The sequence below is a fragment of the Dermacentor variabilis genome, chromosome 8 (assembly GCF_050947875.1).
Source record: "Dermacentor variabilis isolate Ectoservices chromosome 8, ASM5094787v1, whole genome shotgun sequence".
In the NCBI taxonomy this organism is placed as follows: domain Eukaryota; kingdom Metazoa; phylum Arthropoda; class Arachnida; order Ixodida; family Ixodidae; genus Dermacentor; species Dermacentor variabilis.
The window spans coordinates 138,003,996-138,022,380 of NC_134575.1; the positions used below are offsets into that span (position 1 = coordinate 138,003,996).

Here is an 18,385-nt window from a genome sequence, read left to right on the forward strand (position 1 = left end):
CGCTGTCTGTACCGTTACAAGGCCGAAATAAATAATTTGAATTTTAATAAATATCTATCGTCAAAGCATCACGTCTATATGTGCACGAAGTTCGATAGGTGCATGCATGCATACACAGTCAATACGCTTTCCAGGGAGCTTTGCACGAAAATGGTAGATATGCTTCACAGGACACGGCGCTTGAAAGAACACTCATGATATACCATGAATTTATTAATTCTTAACTGCTTGATTGTTGAACATCATTAGTTAATTCAGCAAAAATTGGAAGAACTTGATCTAACTCTAGTTCTTCCCAACCAAATCCACGTCGACAGCAGAAATGCTCCATCTTATGATTTACATTGATTGGCATGCAGCCTTAATTATTCTTAGACAAATTGACAATAGCTACAAAAATTGCAGATTTCGACATCTCTTCACAATTCGGCCTGGTATAATCGCTTCTTTCACCCTCCCCAGTGAAAACATCTAACTGAAATGTTTCCTAGAACTGTACAGTCCACGAGTCGCCTGCGCTTAGATCGTTTGACGATTTTTGTTGTGCTGCGACAGGGCCGTTTACAATTAATACGCCGTTCGCGAACAATTTTGCTTGACTCTTTCCGCCGTTCAGATGACTATCACGAGAACTGTCTAATGCAATATCCACTTAATTAAATTTTGTTCCCCGTTAAACAGTTATTTTCTCGATAGTTTAACTACAAAAGAAGAAAGCAATAATGAACGACACAATAGTGTTGCAAACATATCCGTTTTTGAAGTATTGAAATCTTGTGCTTTTTGGTAAAGCAAATGTAATACTTACGCGATATGTCTTCTTCTTGCGACTTGCACACTGGTCTCCACGTACTCTTGCTCTCACAATTGTGGTCGTTGCATGCGCACCCGCATATATGGCGAAAATAAATTTCATTCTGATTTCATTATTCACTCTAATTACTAGAGTTCGATCAGTCCAGAATAAAACACAGAACCATCCTTTAGCCGGAAAGTGATCTAACTGCCAGATGAACTGTCACTAACGTCTTTGTGTGATGGCTGTTGTTTTCCCCGTGTGATCAACCGCCGTCATCGCTTTTGTAGAGCTGGTATATATTCCGTCATTATATATATTCGTCCGTCAACATTTGTCACGCAAAAGCAACAACAACAAAAAATTGCTGCCTCTCACTTTTTCAAAGCACTGCGCAGCCTGTCGGAAAGCACTGGCGCGTGTGAACGCATGGCCTGAAGGCGCAATTTCAAAGTGTTGTTCAATTGCTGCCTGAACCACTCGTGAAGACCTTTCGTGCCACATTACTTTATTATGCTCGCTTTTCTTGTGACCGATGACAAGACATTAAATTTAGCGGCCTCTGCAAGACTAAGCTGCATCAACACAGCTTCTTAAATATACGAATTGACTCAGCGGCTGTCGGACAGTGTGCATGGTCCCTTGTGGCACGTCACTAAAAAACCAATTAAACACAGCGTATATGCACAAAATGACGCCACCACTAATATAACGTGAGATGGCACTTTCAGTCTCACAAAAAACTATATATATATATATATATATATATATATATATATATATATATATATATGCCGCAAGGAAACAGGAAACGACGTATAAAAGCGGGTGCTCGCAAGGCGCAATTTATTCCTCGTTACTGCGAACTGCCGTCGCAAAATGCCGTGAAAGGACGAGTGGCTGCACAATCACTCGTTGTTGCTGGTGACTTCTTTGTCACCGTCGGCGATGACGGTTTCTGCCCCCCATGCGATCAAAGTTATTCGGCAGGCAGGACTTCAGAAATACCCGTAATAGAATCGAATACGGCGAAGACACTGTGCGACGATTCACCGGGCGACTTGGAAGGCCGCTCGCTTGGCGCGCCTGCACATCGCCGCCGATAGTCTTGCGCAAGGTTTCGATAAATACGCCGTAACCATATTGATGCGGCACTAAGAGCGTTTTAAACCGGGAGGATAAAGGCGGCGCGAAATGAACAGTGAGAACTCCCAGCTCGCGCGCTCTTGCGCACGGTGAATTGTCAGCGTTAGATAAGGTAAAAGAAAAATAGCACACATTATGTTCATGTCAGGAACCCGAATATAATGCGAGGCGCGTTCCAAGGCTCGAAATTTCGGGGAAAAAACTCGCGCTATATTCATGCAAATATTAAGTGCGTATCTCTCGTGTGTCACCTCTTCTCTGGCTCACGCTGGTAGCAGCAAGTAAAGAACATCTCCTTTTATAGTAATGTTATTTCATTATTTCAATCGTCAACTCACCAGCATTCAGGCACTCCAGCTACGTGTGTCTCTGTGTGTGTTCTACCCATTCGCTACATTATGTCATTAATTACAAATACTCAATTAGGCGCAAACCTCGTTTATGCATTATGGTATATGTCTTTATCAATTAGACGTCATTTCGGACGTTCCGTGGTCTCGATTTGCCACGTAAGTGCATCATAGCCCCATATAAAAACCAGAAAACATGTATATTCGAACGCGGAAACCGAAAGTTCGATCACGTCAAACGACAGCTTTTTTTTTTCCCTATATGTGCCAGCTAGAAGAAGTCCGGGATGTCTACCGGACGTTCATATGTAAAATATCCACAATGAGACTTCCGACGGATGCGATTTCGTATACTGAGGCAGTACATGCATGAGTCATATATTGTAATGACGAAGCTTTATTTTAGATGAGAGCTATAGGTTACGTGGCCGCCTGCATGCAGCGCACAGTCTGCCATTTGGGAAGTGGTGCCATTGTCGAGAAGGCCCTTCCTCTTGCGCAAGAGCGATATATGAAAGCGCTATACGTGGAAACGTATAAAGTTGACAGCAGCAATTGATGGACAAGAAAAAAGAAACCTATATAATATTGCCTAATGTAAGCCGTTACATGTTTTCACATGTATACGTTTATTCAGCCATGTTTTCAGCCAGAAGCTTATAACTATATTAGGCAAAGCTGTATAGGTAAAACTGTACTGATTAAAAAGAATATTACAATTAAACTGTGCATTTGTTGCGACGCACTATAGCGTATGCATCCATGTTAATTCTTCCGCATGCAAGTGCTTTTGTGGTGCTGCCTTGGGTGCGTTTCTGAATTTCTCATCTTGGGCTCAGATAGATCGCACCGTTTATTCAAAATTTATTGACAACAGACACCGCTGGCTTCTCGGTCGCAAGCGCAGCCTACAGCAACCGAAAAGAAAAGTTTCCCGCGCTTCTCCGCCTGCCTGCCCTGGTTGCGGACGTTTTGTATTTTTCTTTCTTCTTTTTCTTTCCCCTCCTAGCCTTCCCCTTCTTTTTCTTTCCCCTCCTGTTCAGCGCCTCGCAAGAGGCGATGGACACAACGACCTGCCAGACGTACGGCGCCACCAGCGCCTAAGGAGCGGCGAGCATCTTTCGACCGCTCAAAAAAAAAAAAAAAAAAAAAAAATATATATATATATATATATATATATATATATATATATATATATATATATATATATATATATATAACTCCCACAGCAGACAGAACCATACAGACAGTGATAACTAAGACCATGGAAAAGGTAGAGCCACTAACCCGTACGGTCACCACACTCGACGCCAAACTGGACGGCTTCATGGCGCAGCAACACAACTTCATGACCTATTCTTGCAAGAATTTCGTGACCCATGAACATCTGGCGGAGCAGTTAGGAACCAAACGCAAATGACGAAGGACAGTGCGAGGGGAATCCGCGGAGGATTCTAGCTCGACAACGCCAAATCACCGACTCCAGGTGGAGGACAACCACCAACATGGCGGCTCCCAAACGTAGACATACCGAGCCGCTTCCCACCTTCCGCATCTGGCACTGGAATTGCAGCTCCTATAGACCCCGCTCGGCCACCCTGCAAGAATATCTCAAAGCAAACAATTTAGTCATAATCGCGCTACAGGAAACCAACACCAAGAAAATAAAGCTCCCCAGCTACAACACTATGACACACACTGCCCGCACCGCAATTCTTGTCATGAAGACACTAACCGCACAGCCTCACGAAATTCAAGACACTGAAATCGAACACACCATAGTGGAGGTGTTGCCGACTCGCAAGAATCAACAGAGCCTATACCTGGCCAATCTCTACAGCCCGCCGCGCTACGACCACTTCGTCCGGGACCTTCGCAAGAACGCTAACGGCAGCCGGCTTGTTGTGGTAGGGGACTTTAACGCCCCACACGCGGCCTGGGGCTACCCCAATACCACCAAGAAAGGGACACGGGTTCACGACGCCGCACAGCAGCATGGTTTTACTTTATGGAATGACCTGCTCCAACCCACCCGAGTGGGCAACAGCGTGTCGAGGGACACCAATCCTGATCTCACGTTCACTCGAGACGTGCGAAAGGCCACGTGGACCCGACTCCCGGACACGCTAGTATATCGTTGTCTGTAGCGCGTTGTTCGCGCATGCCGCTGTCAGATGGGAGGAGGACTTGGCACCCGGAGCGATCACCACATAATTCAAATCGAGGTTGAACAATCTCACCGTGCGCACAAGACAGGAAAGGCGCGACTCACTGACTGGAACGCGTATAGGAATGAGCTTGACAACGATTCGGACACCGAAGACGTTGAAGCTTGGCTAAGCGGTATCATAAGTGCGGCTGGCGGCCACTACAGGACGATTCAACTAGACGAGGACAATCCGGCGGTCGATAATCACCTACTGCACTTATGGGAGGCTCGGCGATCGCTCCTCAAACGATGGCGCCGCCAAAAGCTCAACCGCAAGCTCCAGCGCCGAATCGCCCTATTAAGCATGCAGGCGCAGGAGAACGCTGAACAGCTAGCGAGTCAGAACTGGCGATCCTTCTGCAACCAACTTCAAGGGACCCTCAGCACAAAGACTTGGCATATACTTGGATCCCTGGTTGACGACACCTACACCAAAACCCAACAAAACATACAATTCACCGACTAATCCACAACTATGGCGGCACAGAGGAGCCGCTACTCCAAGAACTTCAGACGAAGCTACACGGCTCAGCTAACCCGCAAACCACTGCCACCAACCTTTCCACCCCCAGGGATTACCAAGGAGCGCCGAACGAAGAGCTAGATCGGCCTTTCACACAGGCAGAGTTGCAGGCGGCCCTCTCTAGGCTAACACGCAATACGAGCCCGGGCAAAGACATAGTCACCAACAAGCACCTTCGACAGCTACCCCCTCGGGCGTTGACGGCTCTCCTTCGGTACTATAACGACTGCTGGATTAAGGGCGAACTACCAACAGCCTGGAAACACTCGGTGGTAACCATGGTACCCAAGCCAAGCAAACCCATCTCCATCGCAAATCTCCGCCCCATCTCCTTTACGTCCTGCGCCGGGAAACTATTTGAACACATGGTCAACGAGCGGCTCACCACACATCGCGCGGAAAACGATCGCTATCCGCACACCGTGTTCGGCTTCTGCCAGATGCTCTCCACGCAGGACGTCCTCTTCCAGCTAAAGGAAGATATTCTTGACCATTTGAGCAAACACAGCAAGTCTTCCATTCTAGCGCTAGACGTAAAGGGCGCCTTTGATAACGTGAGCCATGAAGCCATTCTCCGTAATCTAGAAGATATCGGCTGCGGTGCCGAAACATACGCCTACATGCGCGCTTTCCTCACCAACCGTACGGCCACGGTGGGGATTGCCAACCTCCGGAGCAAGACATTTCACCTACCTAACAGGGGTACGCCACAACGTTCGGTAGTCTCGCCACTCATCTTCAACGTGGCCCTCCTCAAACTTCCCCGCCTCCTAGACACCGTCCCAGGGATATTCCATGCTCTATATGCAGGTGATATCACACTGTGGACGAGGGGCGCGAGCACGGGTGAACAGGAGGCCCGTCTTCAGGAGGCGGTCAACATCATCGAACGGTACCTCAACACTTGCGGCCTCCATTGTGCTCCAGATAAATCCGAGCTGTTAGTACTCGGGGCACGCACCCGGGGCCGGCCCCCAAGCCACGACGCACCGGACCCACAAGTCCTTCTTCAGGGAGTCCCAATACCGAAGGTCGACTCACTTCGAGTCCTCGGGGTCCATATACACAAGGACGAGTCCGGCTCCGCCACACTCTCCAGGCTACATACACAACACCGTGGCACAGCTTACGCATCTGATACGACGGGTGGCCAATCGCCGCAATGGCCTCAAAGAGCACGACACTTTGCAAATGGTACAAGCCCTCCTTTACAGCCGCATTACATACGGAACTCCTTACCTCAACCTGAAGACAGCCGAGAAACAAAAGCTAAACCTTCTAATAAGAAAAGCCACGAAGCTCGCCCTAGGACTACCGACAACCGCCTCCACTGACCGATTGCTTCGCATGGGAGTTCACAACTCCTGGGAAGAACTAGCGGAAACGCACCTCATCAACCAGATCGAGAGACTCAAGCTCATAACCACAGGCCGAGCAATCTTCCGACGCACAGGATACGCAACCAATCTAGAACACGACGGGAAACGCAAGGAAAAGATCACATCGAAGCTGCGAGAATGCCTACTAGTTCTTCAGATCCCTCGGAACATGCATCCAGAACACCATCGAGGCAGATGGCTCGCCAGGGTAAACGCCATCAGACACAAGCACCGTAACGACCCGCAGGCGCGCTACGTGGATGCAGCCAAGTATCCGGGCCGAAACGCCTTCGTCATCAGCGTCACAGACTACAGGGGGACGACACTGGCGTTGGCGACAATTCTTGCCAAACACGCGGAGACACCTAAGGAGGCCGCTATAGCACTCGCCACCCATACAAGCGAGGATGCCATAGTGGTCTTCACCGACTCTCAAACAGCGGCACGCAACTACATGAAGGGCAGGATCTCCATCAAAGCGATCAACTTACTGAAACGTGGCGATACTCCTCCCCCTTACACCTGCATCATGTGGGTTCCGGGACACGAGGGACTCGAGGGGAATGAAGCGGCACACACCGCGGCCCGCGCAAGCATCAACCGGGCTTTCCCGCACGACATTCTGGACAGGTCCCACCCACCCAAATCAGAGGAGGAAACGGAAACAATACCGTTAACTTACCAAACACTGCTACAACACTATCGGCTTGGACGCAGGGTCTACCCTCCAGCACATCCAAAACTAACAAAAAACGAAGCACCGACTACAGGCGAGTCCAGAGCAATACCTTTACCCACGGAAGCTTACCGCATCATTTCCACCCGACGCTATACAGCTACATCTGTCCACACTGCAACGTGCCAGACACCCTGGCGCACCTCCTCATGCAATGCAAGAACGCCCGAGCAAGCATCACAGCGCCACAACTAATAGCAACGGACGCAGACCCAAACCTCCTCGCTGAAATGTGGGAGGCTGCGATCTCCAAGCCGGACCTGGTCGACCAGCGCGAACTCGTCGCCCGGTCCCGGAGGGCGATCCAAGCCAGTGGGTTCCTGGAATAAGGGACCCTCCCACCTCGACTGACAAATCACTACTTCAAATAAAGGTTTCTTTCTCTCTCACTCCCGTCACAGCGCCTCCAAAGGGCCCGTGAACTAATCTCAGGCTCTTAAACACACAGCACCAAACACATCTATCATAATGCAAACACAAATACTACAGTAGAATGTACGACTTCTACATAACCTCGAGGACATTAGAGAACTACTACACAAACACAACCCCAAGTTGCTGTGTGTTCAAGAGACACATCTCAAACCTACCAACACAAATATTCTTCGAAATTACACCATCTTCCGCAAAGACCGTGAGGAGGCTAATGCCTCCGGCGGTGTAGCAAGAGCAGCCGATAAGGCGGTAGCTTGCCGATCCGTCGCCCTTAACACGCCCCTTGAGGTAGTGTCAGTTCGGGCCATCCTTTTTAATAAATTAGTAACTGTGTGTTCCATTTATATACCGCCGAACCAGCGTCTCGAAAAAACAGACTTTTATAACCTCATTAACCAGCTTCCCGAGCCTCGTGGGAGATTTTAACGATCATACCACGATGTGGGGAGGCTCGCGATGCGACCGAGAGGTCGACTCATTAAAATTTCCTTTTAACCGTCGGTGTGTGCCTCTTTAATAAGCAAGAACCAACGTATTATAATCCACATCATAACTTGTACTCATCAATAGACCTGGCGATCGGCTCCGCTCGCATCTTTCCTGATTTATAATGGTGTGGAATTAAAAACCCATTCGGAAGTGATCACTTCCCAGTAACACTAAACTTCATAAACAAACATGACTTTCCTCCACACTTCCCTCGCTGGAGACTAGCCTTAGCTGACTGGGAACCTTTTAGGGAATCCATGCACATATCACGGAATATTATAGATAATTTTACTATAGATCATGCTGTTTCATACTTCACCAGTTTTATCATTGACGCCACTGAAAAGCTCATTCCTCAAACAAGAGGTATTTCATGCAAAAGACGGGTGCCCTGGTGGAATGATGATTGTAGAGAGGCACGGAAGAGACAAAGTAAAGCTTGGAGCAAACTATGTGATGTCCTACAGCCGAAAATCTAATAGAATTTAGACAGGTTAAATCACAGGGAAGAAGGACGCGACGACAGACAAAAAGGACAAGCTGGCAGAGGTTTCTTTCAAATATAAATTCGCATACTCAAGAAGTTAAAGTATGGGATGGGCTGAAAAGGTTAAAGGGACAAGAAATTCATCCGTTGGCCCTAGTGAACGGTGAAGTGAACTGCTTGGAAGACAGCTTACGCCCCTGGCGAACACTTCCAGCGCGCTCCAGTTCTGATCATTATTCCAAGGCTTTCCTAAAACACAAACAAGTAGCAGAACGCAAGGCTATTGACCGTAAATGCAGACAGAACGAACCCTTTAACGTGCATTTTAACATTGCCGAGTTGAGAGCCTCTCTGACTGCATGTCAGAGCTCTGCACCTGGACCGGATATGACATGATTAATCATGTACGACATGATTAAACACCTCCCCAGTGATACTCAAATTACCTTCTAGCCCTTTTGAACGCTATATGGGACGCGGGGTACCTCCCTACCGCATTGAAAGAAGCTCTTGTCGTTTCGATTCTGAAACAGGGCAAAGACCCCACATTAGTAACAAGTTACCACCCAATTGCCCTCACAAGTTGTATATGCAAACTTTCTGAAAGAAATGACAAACCGTCGACTTTTACACTTCCTTCAATTGAACTAGATAAATTTCTTGACCCATATCAGTGTGGTTATAGAGTAGGACGATCTACAGCCGACAATATAGTGCGCATCGAAGCAAACATCCGTGACCCCTCCGTGCATAAACAATCCTTCTTATCCGTGTTTCTCAACATGGAGAAGGCGTACGATACAAGTTGGCGCTACGGAATCCTGTGTGACCTATCGACGCTGGGCATCCGCCGCACTATGTTAAACGTTATAGCGCCGCGGATGCCTACCTGCACAACCGTACATTCCTGGTGAAAATAGGTAACGCGCTGTCGCGTGCGTTCATACAGGAAACTGGGGTTCCCCAAGGAGGCATATACTGAGCTGCACGCTCTTTGTAGTTAAAGTCAACACGCTTCGTAAAGCATTACCACCATCTATTTTTTATTCCGCCTACGCAGACGACATACAAGTAGGTTTCAAATCCTGCAACCTAACAGTCTGTGAGAGAAAAGTACAACAGTGCTTGAACAACGTTTCCAAGTGGGCAGACGAAAACGGGTTCCAAGTGAACCCCCAACAAAAGTTGTTGCGTTCTATTCACCAGGAAAAAAAGGCTTGCTGCAGATCCCACTGTCGAAATATATGGGCAACGAATACCCGTGAACAAGGAACACAAATTCCTACGTGTTATACTTGACTCCCGGCTTACATTCCTTCCACAAATAAAATACCTTAAAGCAGAATGTTCTAAAACAATGAACTTACTTAAAATCCTATCCCACACAACATGGGGTAGCGACAGAAAGTGTTTATTGAATCTTAACAGGAGCCTAGTTCGATCACGACTGGACTATGGTGCCGCGGTTTATCAGCCTGCCGCCCCGAGCGCGCTAAAGATGTTAGACCCCGTCTGCCACCTGGGTATCCGCCTGGCAACTGGTGCCTTTAGAACAAGCCCTGTCGAAAGGCTATACGTAGAGTCAGATGAGTGTTCACTCCATTTTCAGAGGGCATACATCAGCTTCACCTATTTTCTCAAAGTTTGCTCTAATAAGGAACATCTGTGCTTCACAACGGTTGACGACTTGACGTGTAAAACACTTTTTCGTAACAGACCCTCTATGAGACTTCCTTTGTTACTGCGTATAAGAGAACTTAGCGAAGAAATGGATGTCCCCATACTTGAACATAGCCTAATGCCTGCAGCTCGTAAGAGTTGAGGAGGACTTTGGGATGAAAACTTGGGAGGTTTATTTACATTATTTACAGTGGGAGTCCATTAACAGTCGTACAGTCATTACGCGCCGGCAGCAACACGGACGCTGCGGCCCGTACGTCGCAAGAAGTTCGAGAGAGATGAATCAAGGGACGCTCTAGGAATGCTCTAGGAATGCTCTCTTGCTGCTCCCGGTCTGTGTCTTTTAAGCCCTTCGATCTCTGGAAGACACGTCACGTTCGACCAATGGGAGAGCCCGCTCAGGTGACGCCATTTTCGGCCCATGGTAGGCGCCCGTGCGATGGAGTCACACCCGGCGAAGAGAGTCGCTGCTCGGGTGTTTGTTCGAGGGTTTACTTCTCCCTGCGGTTTTGCCCTGCGGTTTTGCCCTGCGGTTTCACCCAAAAAGATCACGTTCTCGTGACGCCTGCGGCAAGAAGGACGTCCCACGTCCGCCGTCAAGGTTTGTGTGTGGTGGCGCTGGCTAACACTCCCAGGGTTCTACTAGGACACATAAATACCCAAGAAAGGGGATGGGAAAACAGCGCCGCGGTAGCTCAATTGGTAGAGCATCGCACGCGAAATGCGAAGGTTGTGGGTTCGGTTCCCACCTGCGGCAAGTTGTTTTTTCATCCACTTTATTTTCCATTAATTCTTCGTTTCTTTATTTCATTTATTAAGCACGAGTAATTTCCCCTATGTTGTCCTTGGTGTCGATGTTTGTTGGCTTCTTATGATATGACTAATAAAATCGGGACCCTCTGTTAACCCCCTTTCTTCTCGTATATATATATATATATATATATATATATATATATATATATGCAGTACTGTCTGCAGTAAAACATATAAACTGAAACTTGACAGAGAAATCATATTCACAGACTCGTTAAGTCTTGTAAAAGCGCTCATTTCTTTACAAAAGCATACAAATCCGGTCTTCAATGAACTCTACTCAGTCTTATGTAACATCTATTTATCACATAGACATGTAGTAATATGCTGGGTTCCTGGCCATACAGGAATCGAGGGAAATGTGCTTTCGGACGAGATCGCCAAATCAATAGCATCGCAGAGTATTCGTTCTGCCGCTGTCCCTGCCACAGACATGAAGCCTTTCCTAAGGAACAAACTGCGAAGCCACTGGCAACGCTTGTAAGACGCAGAAACAAGTAATAAGCTTCACCTAATTAAGCCTATAAGTTAGGTTTCTGGCACCCAACAACGAAAACACGAAGAACAGATGTCCTATTCACTAGACTAAAAATAGGACACACATTTGGCACTCGTAACTTTCTCTTGACCGGTAACGAGCCTCCAACCTGTGGTAGATGTGACGACAGGCTGACCGAACTCCACGTCTTCCTGGAGTGCAGAGAAGCCGAAAGAGACAGGAGGAAACATTTTCCTTTTTCATACTGTAATTGCATTCCCCTGCGTCCGGTTGTGTTTCTTGGTGCAGAACCGCTTTTTAGGACCAAAGCAGACCTCGCTTTCTTGAAAGGTGTTGTGCTACATGTTACAAGCCCATTAATTTCGTAGCGCATCCTCTTTCCAGAGGATGCCTCTACGATAGTTTTTTTGTTTTGTATAGCACATGCCTCTAGGCCCTTGGCTTTGTTTTGGATCGCACCGATGGTACGACCTGTTGGGAACTCGGCGCTGACGCCCGTGGTTGTACCTGGGTCGCAAGCCCCAAGGGTAGCGTTGGCCTGGCGGCCTGGGGTACAACTGGAAGCATCCGAAGGTCCCGGCAAAGCATGAGTCGACTGGTAACAACAAAACAACTTGTTTATTTTAACATCGCAAAGAGTTGGCGGTCAGGTTGACCGAAGTAGAGAGACGGGAGAGCACTTTACTCAACAGAAGAAATCGGAGCCCTCCCTTTTGGCGTCCGGGGGCAGCTGTTTTTATACTCTCGCAGTTGAGGGCAAGAAGGAACCCCTCAATAGACGAGCACGTGAATGTACAATGGGCTAATGGTGACGCACACTGTCGTAGCGCTGCCGGTCGGGCACAATGACTGGAATGAGAGGGTGATCCCTGCTGTCGCATCGCCTGGTTCGGGCACAATGACTGGAATGAGAGGGTGATCCCTGCTGTCGCATCGCCTGGTTCAGGCACAATGGCACATACACTCACACACGCACATGAAGACACGTGGCATCGGAACATGCCTGGAAACGCCTGGCGGGGAGCGTTGCGGCGACGCCGCACGGGCCAAAATGTCTGCCGCCCCGCCGCAGTCGCGCCGGCAAACCCGCGTGTCGCAGGCGAAACGCAACAGACCGCCCCGCCGGGGGAAGGAGATCCCGATGGACAGGGGACTGCATCCGCTGTCCGGAGGGATGTCGCTCGATGATGCTCATAACCGAAGTCGGGCGTCCCTCGACGTTTCTTGAGCGCAGCGCACAGAGAAGGCCTCGTTCTCTCGTTCAGGTTCGCACGGGACACTGCAAAGTGACTTCGGGAGAGTTCACATTTTTGTTCTCGTTCCCGGCAAGCGTTGGAACTACGCTGAAACTCAACCGCTCAGTCAGCAAGCACGGCACAACCCTCACTAAGCCCTGCCAGGTTCTTTCCCCTTTTTATACCACTGCCTAGTTCCTTACAGTAGTCTAGCATCACTCAGAACGCGTCCACAAATTGAAAAATTGCACTAGAAAGCATATCATCACTTTGAAACACTAAACAAAAGCAATATGTTAAAAAAAAATCCTGCCTCAGGAAGAAAAACATCAGTAACAAACAATTTTTAGGCTGATTCCTACGTTAGGGGCTTCGACTTAAGCCATCGGCGTTACCGTTGAGACTCCCCTTTTTGTAACGCACCTCAAAGGAATATTGTTGTAAAGCGAGGCTCCAGCGCAGGAGGCGGCCATTTTTGGGAGAGATGGTCTGCAGCCATTGGAGAGGGCAGTGATCCGTCTCAATGATAAACCTCGAGCCGGCTAGATAGCATGACAATTTCTGAACGGCCCACACGAGACATGCACACTCTTTCTCGGTGGCGCTATACGCCTGCTCACGACTGGTCAGCTTACGACTAGCATACAGGACAGGGTGTTCTACTTCTCCATTTTCCCGTTGGCACAGTACAACGCCCATGCCTCGCTCACTAGCATCGCACTGAACAACGAACCCTTTTGTATAGTCTGGCGATCGTAGCACAGGCTGGCTTGTTAGGGCACTCTTTAGGGCGCTAAAAGCTCTTTCCTTTGTCTCGTCCCAGACGACTGTTTGAGGCTCTGTTTTTCTTAGAGCATCCGTCAGGGGAGCCGCGATATCAGAGTACCTGGGGATGTACCTCTGATAGTAGCCGGCGACACCTAAGAACGACCGAATATCGGTCTTCGTGCGCGGTTGCGGAAAGTCTCGCACAGCGGCCACTTTTATTTCAGAGGGGCGGCGACGACCCTGACCAATCACGTGACCGAGGTAGACAACCTCGGCCTGTGCTAACTGGCACTTAGGAGCCTTGACTGTCAAGCCCGCTTCGCGCAGGCGGGTTAGCACTGCCCGCAAGTGTGCCATATGCTCAGACCAGGATGCGGAGAATATCGCTACGTCGTCTAGATACGGTAAAGCGAATTCTTGCTGTCCCCGCAACACTTTATCCATGAGGCTTGAAAAACAGTATGGCGCGTTCTTCAAACCAAAACTCAACACTTTAGGACGGAATGTTCCCATTGGTGAAATGAACGCCGCATACCTACTAGCGTCTTCTGTAAGTGGAACCTGCCAATAACCCCTGACAAGATCTAGGGTGGAAATAAACTGAGCGCTACTAACTTTCTCAAGGCGCTCCTCGATGTTAGGGATCGGATAAATTTGATCCTTAGTGATGGAATTAAGCCTGCGGTAGTCGACGCAAGGACGAGGTTCCTTGCCCGGTACCTCAACTAAAATCAAAGGGGAGGTATAATCACTCTCACCTGCCTCAATAACACCGAGCTGTAGCATTTTCTTTACCTCAGCCTCCATTATATCGCTCTGGCGGGGTGACACCCGGTACGCCTTGGATCGTACTGGCTCTGGGGAGGTAAGTTCTATGTCATGAGTAAGTACAGAAGTCCTACCAGGCCTCTCAGAGAACAGACCTTGAAACTCTTGTAATAGCTGGTGTAGTTCGGTTTTCTGCTCAGGCGACAGCGGTGCTTTACTGATAAGGTCACTAATGACTTGACCGGTGTCTTCCCTGTTCGTCACTGAGCCTAGTCCCGGAAGCTCGACTGGAAGCTCTTCAGGAACGTTTACCATCATGCACACCACTGCTTCCCTTTGTCTATAAGGTTTGAGCAGATTACAGTGGTAAACTTGCTGTGCTTTCCGCTTTCCTGGCAGACTTACCACGTAGTTAACGTCCGACAGTTTCTGAACAATTCGTGCGGGGCCCTCCCACTGCACGTCTAGTTTGTTGTTTAGCGATGTGCGCAATATCATGACCTCATCGCCCACCTCAAAACGACGGGCCCTGGCTGTCCGATCATAATAAACCTTGGCCCTCTGCTGGGCCTTTGTCATTGCTTCACCTGACAACTCCCGTGCCCTTCTTAAGCGTTCGAGGAGCTTAAGTACGTACTCCACCACGACTGGGTCGTCGCCCCTGCCTTCCCATGATTCTCGAAGCATGCGAAGCGGAGACCGAAGCGAGCGACCGTACACCAGCTCAGCTGGCGAAAACCCCGTAGCCGCATGCGGCGCGGTCCTTAAAGCAAACATCACCCCAGGCAGACACAGCTCTTAGTCAGTTCGATGTTCAAAACACAACGCTCTCAACACGCGCTTCATGACGGAGTGGAGCTTCTCAACGGAATTCGACTGTGGGTGGTACACTGAGCTGTGTAACAGCTTTACCCCACACCTTTCGAGAAAAGTTGTCGTCAAAGCGCTAGTAAACACTGTGCCCTGATCTGATTGGATTTCTGCAGGAAAACCAACTCGCGCAAATATGGACAGTAGTGCATTGACTATCTCAACTGAGCTGAGTTCTTTAAGCGGCACTGCTTCAGGGAACTTTGTCGCTGGGCAGATCACAGTCAAAATGTGTCTGTACCCCGTGGCTGTTACCGGCAAAGGTCCCACTGTATCAATAACGAGCCGTCTAAAAGGCTCCGTAATGATAGGTACCAATTTCAACGGCGCCCTCGATTTGTCCCCTGGTTTGCCCACCCGCTGACAGGTGTCACATGACCTTACGAAATGGTCTGCGTCCCGAAAACACCCTGGCCAATAGTACTCTTGCAAGAGACGGTCCTTAGTTTTCTTAACTCCTAGGTGTCCGGACCACGAACCCCCATGCGTCAAGCGCAACAGATCCTGACGATAGCATTGAGGCACGATCAGCTGATCGAACTCCACTCCTCTTCGGTCTAGATACTTCCGGTACAGGACTCCACCTCTTTCCACAAAACGCGCATTTTTCCTGGCGATACCTTCCTTGACATTGCAGCGCACGTTTTCCAGGCTGCCATCCTTCTTTAGCTCGGCTATCAAAGCCGACCGGCTGACTTTTAGCAACCTATCAAGTCCGTCTGACGTAGGCGCGATGAGCAAATCAGTAGATAGCTCTTCTAGCTTTCCCGTGTCGGGCGTTTCCTCTCCAGTATCTGGCGCCTTCAACGCTACAGACTCAATTTTATTCAGTTCGGGCGTGCTCTGAATATCAGCTTGCTGCGCCTCTGACCCTTTTTCGTTGTTTGATAACGTCGGCCCCGCAACTACCGCCTTTGCAGCCAGCTCCCGAACCTTCGATCTGGTTAAGGCCTGAACACTAGCTTCACCAAACAAAAGCCCCTTCTCGCGCAGGAGGTGATCGGACCTGTTTGAAAATAGGTACGGGTACTGGGGTGGCAGCATAGATGACACTGCCGCCTCCGTCTCAAGCGCTCCGAAAGGTCCTTCAATAAGCACCTTTGCTACTGGCAGACACACGCTATGAGCTTCCACGGCTTGCTTGATCCACGCGCACTCGCCCGTGAACATATGGGGTTCTACGTAAGACGGGTGAACTACATCCATCGTAGCTGCGGAATCGCGAAGCACTCGGCACTCTTTCCCGTTCACGAGGAGGTCTCGCATGTAAGGCTCGAGAAGCTTCATGTTCTCGTCAGTGCTGCCTATTGAAAAAAACAGAACTTTTGGTGTTGTTTCCGGACACTGCGCCGAAAAGTGACCCGGCTTCTGGCACGTATAACAAACGCCCGCTCGCCTCATCTCGAACCGCTTTCTCCGTTTGGCTGCCGCCGTCTCTTTACGTTTGGTCGGACTGCTTTCACTCGCATCCTCACTACGCGTGTCCCCCTTTAATCTCATGGGCGTGAATTTCGGCCTCTCAAACTTCGAGCCAAATTCACCCTTTTGACCGTCCTTAGCTCCGCGAGCCCGACGCGTCACAAACTCTTCGGCTAGCTCAGCGGCTTTAGCCACCGTACAAACGTCTGGCCTATCCAAGACCCAGTATCGCACGTTCTCCGGTAACCGACTATAAAACTGTTCTAGCCCGAAGCACTGCAGAACTTTATCGTGGTCACCAAACGCTTTTTCTTCTTTGAGCCACTCCTGCATGTTTGACATAAGCCTATACGCAAACTCTGTATATGACTCACTTTTGCCTTTCTCATTTTCCCGAAACTTCCGACGGAACGCTTCCGCAGACAGCCGGTACTTTTTTAGCAGACTCGATTTTACTTTGTCGAAATCCTCTGCCTCCTCTCTATCCAAGCGAGCGACTACGTCGGCCGCCTCGCCGGGTAACAAAGTGAGCAAGCGCTGTGGCCACGTTTCCCGAGAGAACCCCTGCTTCTCGCACGTTCGCTCAAAGTTAACCAGGAACAAACCAATGTCCTCTCCAAGCTTAAACGGCCGCATCAGGTCAGTCATTTTGAACAATACGCGTTCTCCTGCACCGTGTGCCTGACTTCCATTACGAGCGCGTTCCATCTCTATCTCGAGACGCTTCATTTCCAAAGCGTGTTGACGGTCACGCTCTTCTTTTTTCTCTTGTTGCTCTCGCTCTTTCTGTTCTTTAAGTTCGCGCTCCTGTCTTTTTGCAGTCTCCCTCTCCTCAATGGTCTCAAGGCATTCCGACAGCTCGTCATCCTCAGCCTCTAACTCAAGAATAGCCTTTAGCAGTTCAGGTTTTCTTAGTTTGTCTGAGACATCCAGACCCAACTCTCTTGCAAGCTCCAACAATTTCGGTTTGCGCAACGACTTCAAATCCATGGCTGCTCTGAATGCTGCTTTCTCTACTGCTTACTATTGTCTTGCCGCAAACTAACCCGGCAGCAACGACAACCACAATTACCAGCTCTGTTTCTGACACTAACAAAAGCCTGGCAAAGCTCAGAAGAAGAAAGTCCCGCACTCACCAAACCTCGCAGGCAGGAATTCCGCGCAGTCGTTCCGCTGCAGGCAACCAGTCGTCACACAGGGCTCGTTGCACTGCTCCCGGATCGTCGTTGAGCTGCTCAGCATACAGTCAACTGCATCTCTTCGCTGCTGGCCTCCGTTGTCGCGATCTCACCGCTGGCAGACAGTTGTTTGAAGTCGGAGGCGATCTCACCGCTGCCAACCAGATGTTTTGAATCGCACCGATGGTACGACCTGTTGGGAACTCGGCGCTGACGCCCGTGGTTGTACCTGGGTCGCAAGCCCCAAGGGTAGCGTTGGCCTGGCGGCCTGGGGTACAACTGGAAGCATCCGAAGGTCCCGGCAAAGCATGAGTCGACTGGTAACAACAAAACAACTTGTTTATTTTAACATCGCAAAGAGTTGGCGGTCAGGTTGACCGAAGTAGAGAGACGGGAGAGCACTTTACTCAATAGAAGAAATCGGAGCCCTCCCTTTTGGCGTCCGGGGGCAGCTGTTTTTATACTCTCGCAGTTGAGGGCAAGAAGGAACCCCTCAATAGACGAGCACGTGAATGTACAATGGGCTAATGGTGACGCACACTGTCGTAGCGCTGCCGGTCGGGCACAATGACTGGAATGAGAGGGTGATCCCTGCTGTCGCATCG

The 18,385-nt window shown here is 49.3% G+C and overlaps 1 non-coding gene across 1 annotated transcript; it reads left to right on the plus strand.

The window, feature by feature from the left end:
• Positions 1-10,914: 10,914 nt before the first annotated feature.
• TRNAS-CGA (transfer RNA serine (anticodon CGA)) lies at positions 10,915-10,987 on the plus strand. The gene has a single exon. It is a non-coding gene; the product is annotated as a tRNA-Ser (tRNA).
• The last annotated feature ends 7,398 nt before the right edge of the window (positions 10,988-18,385 follow it).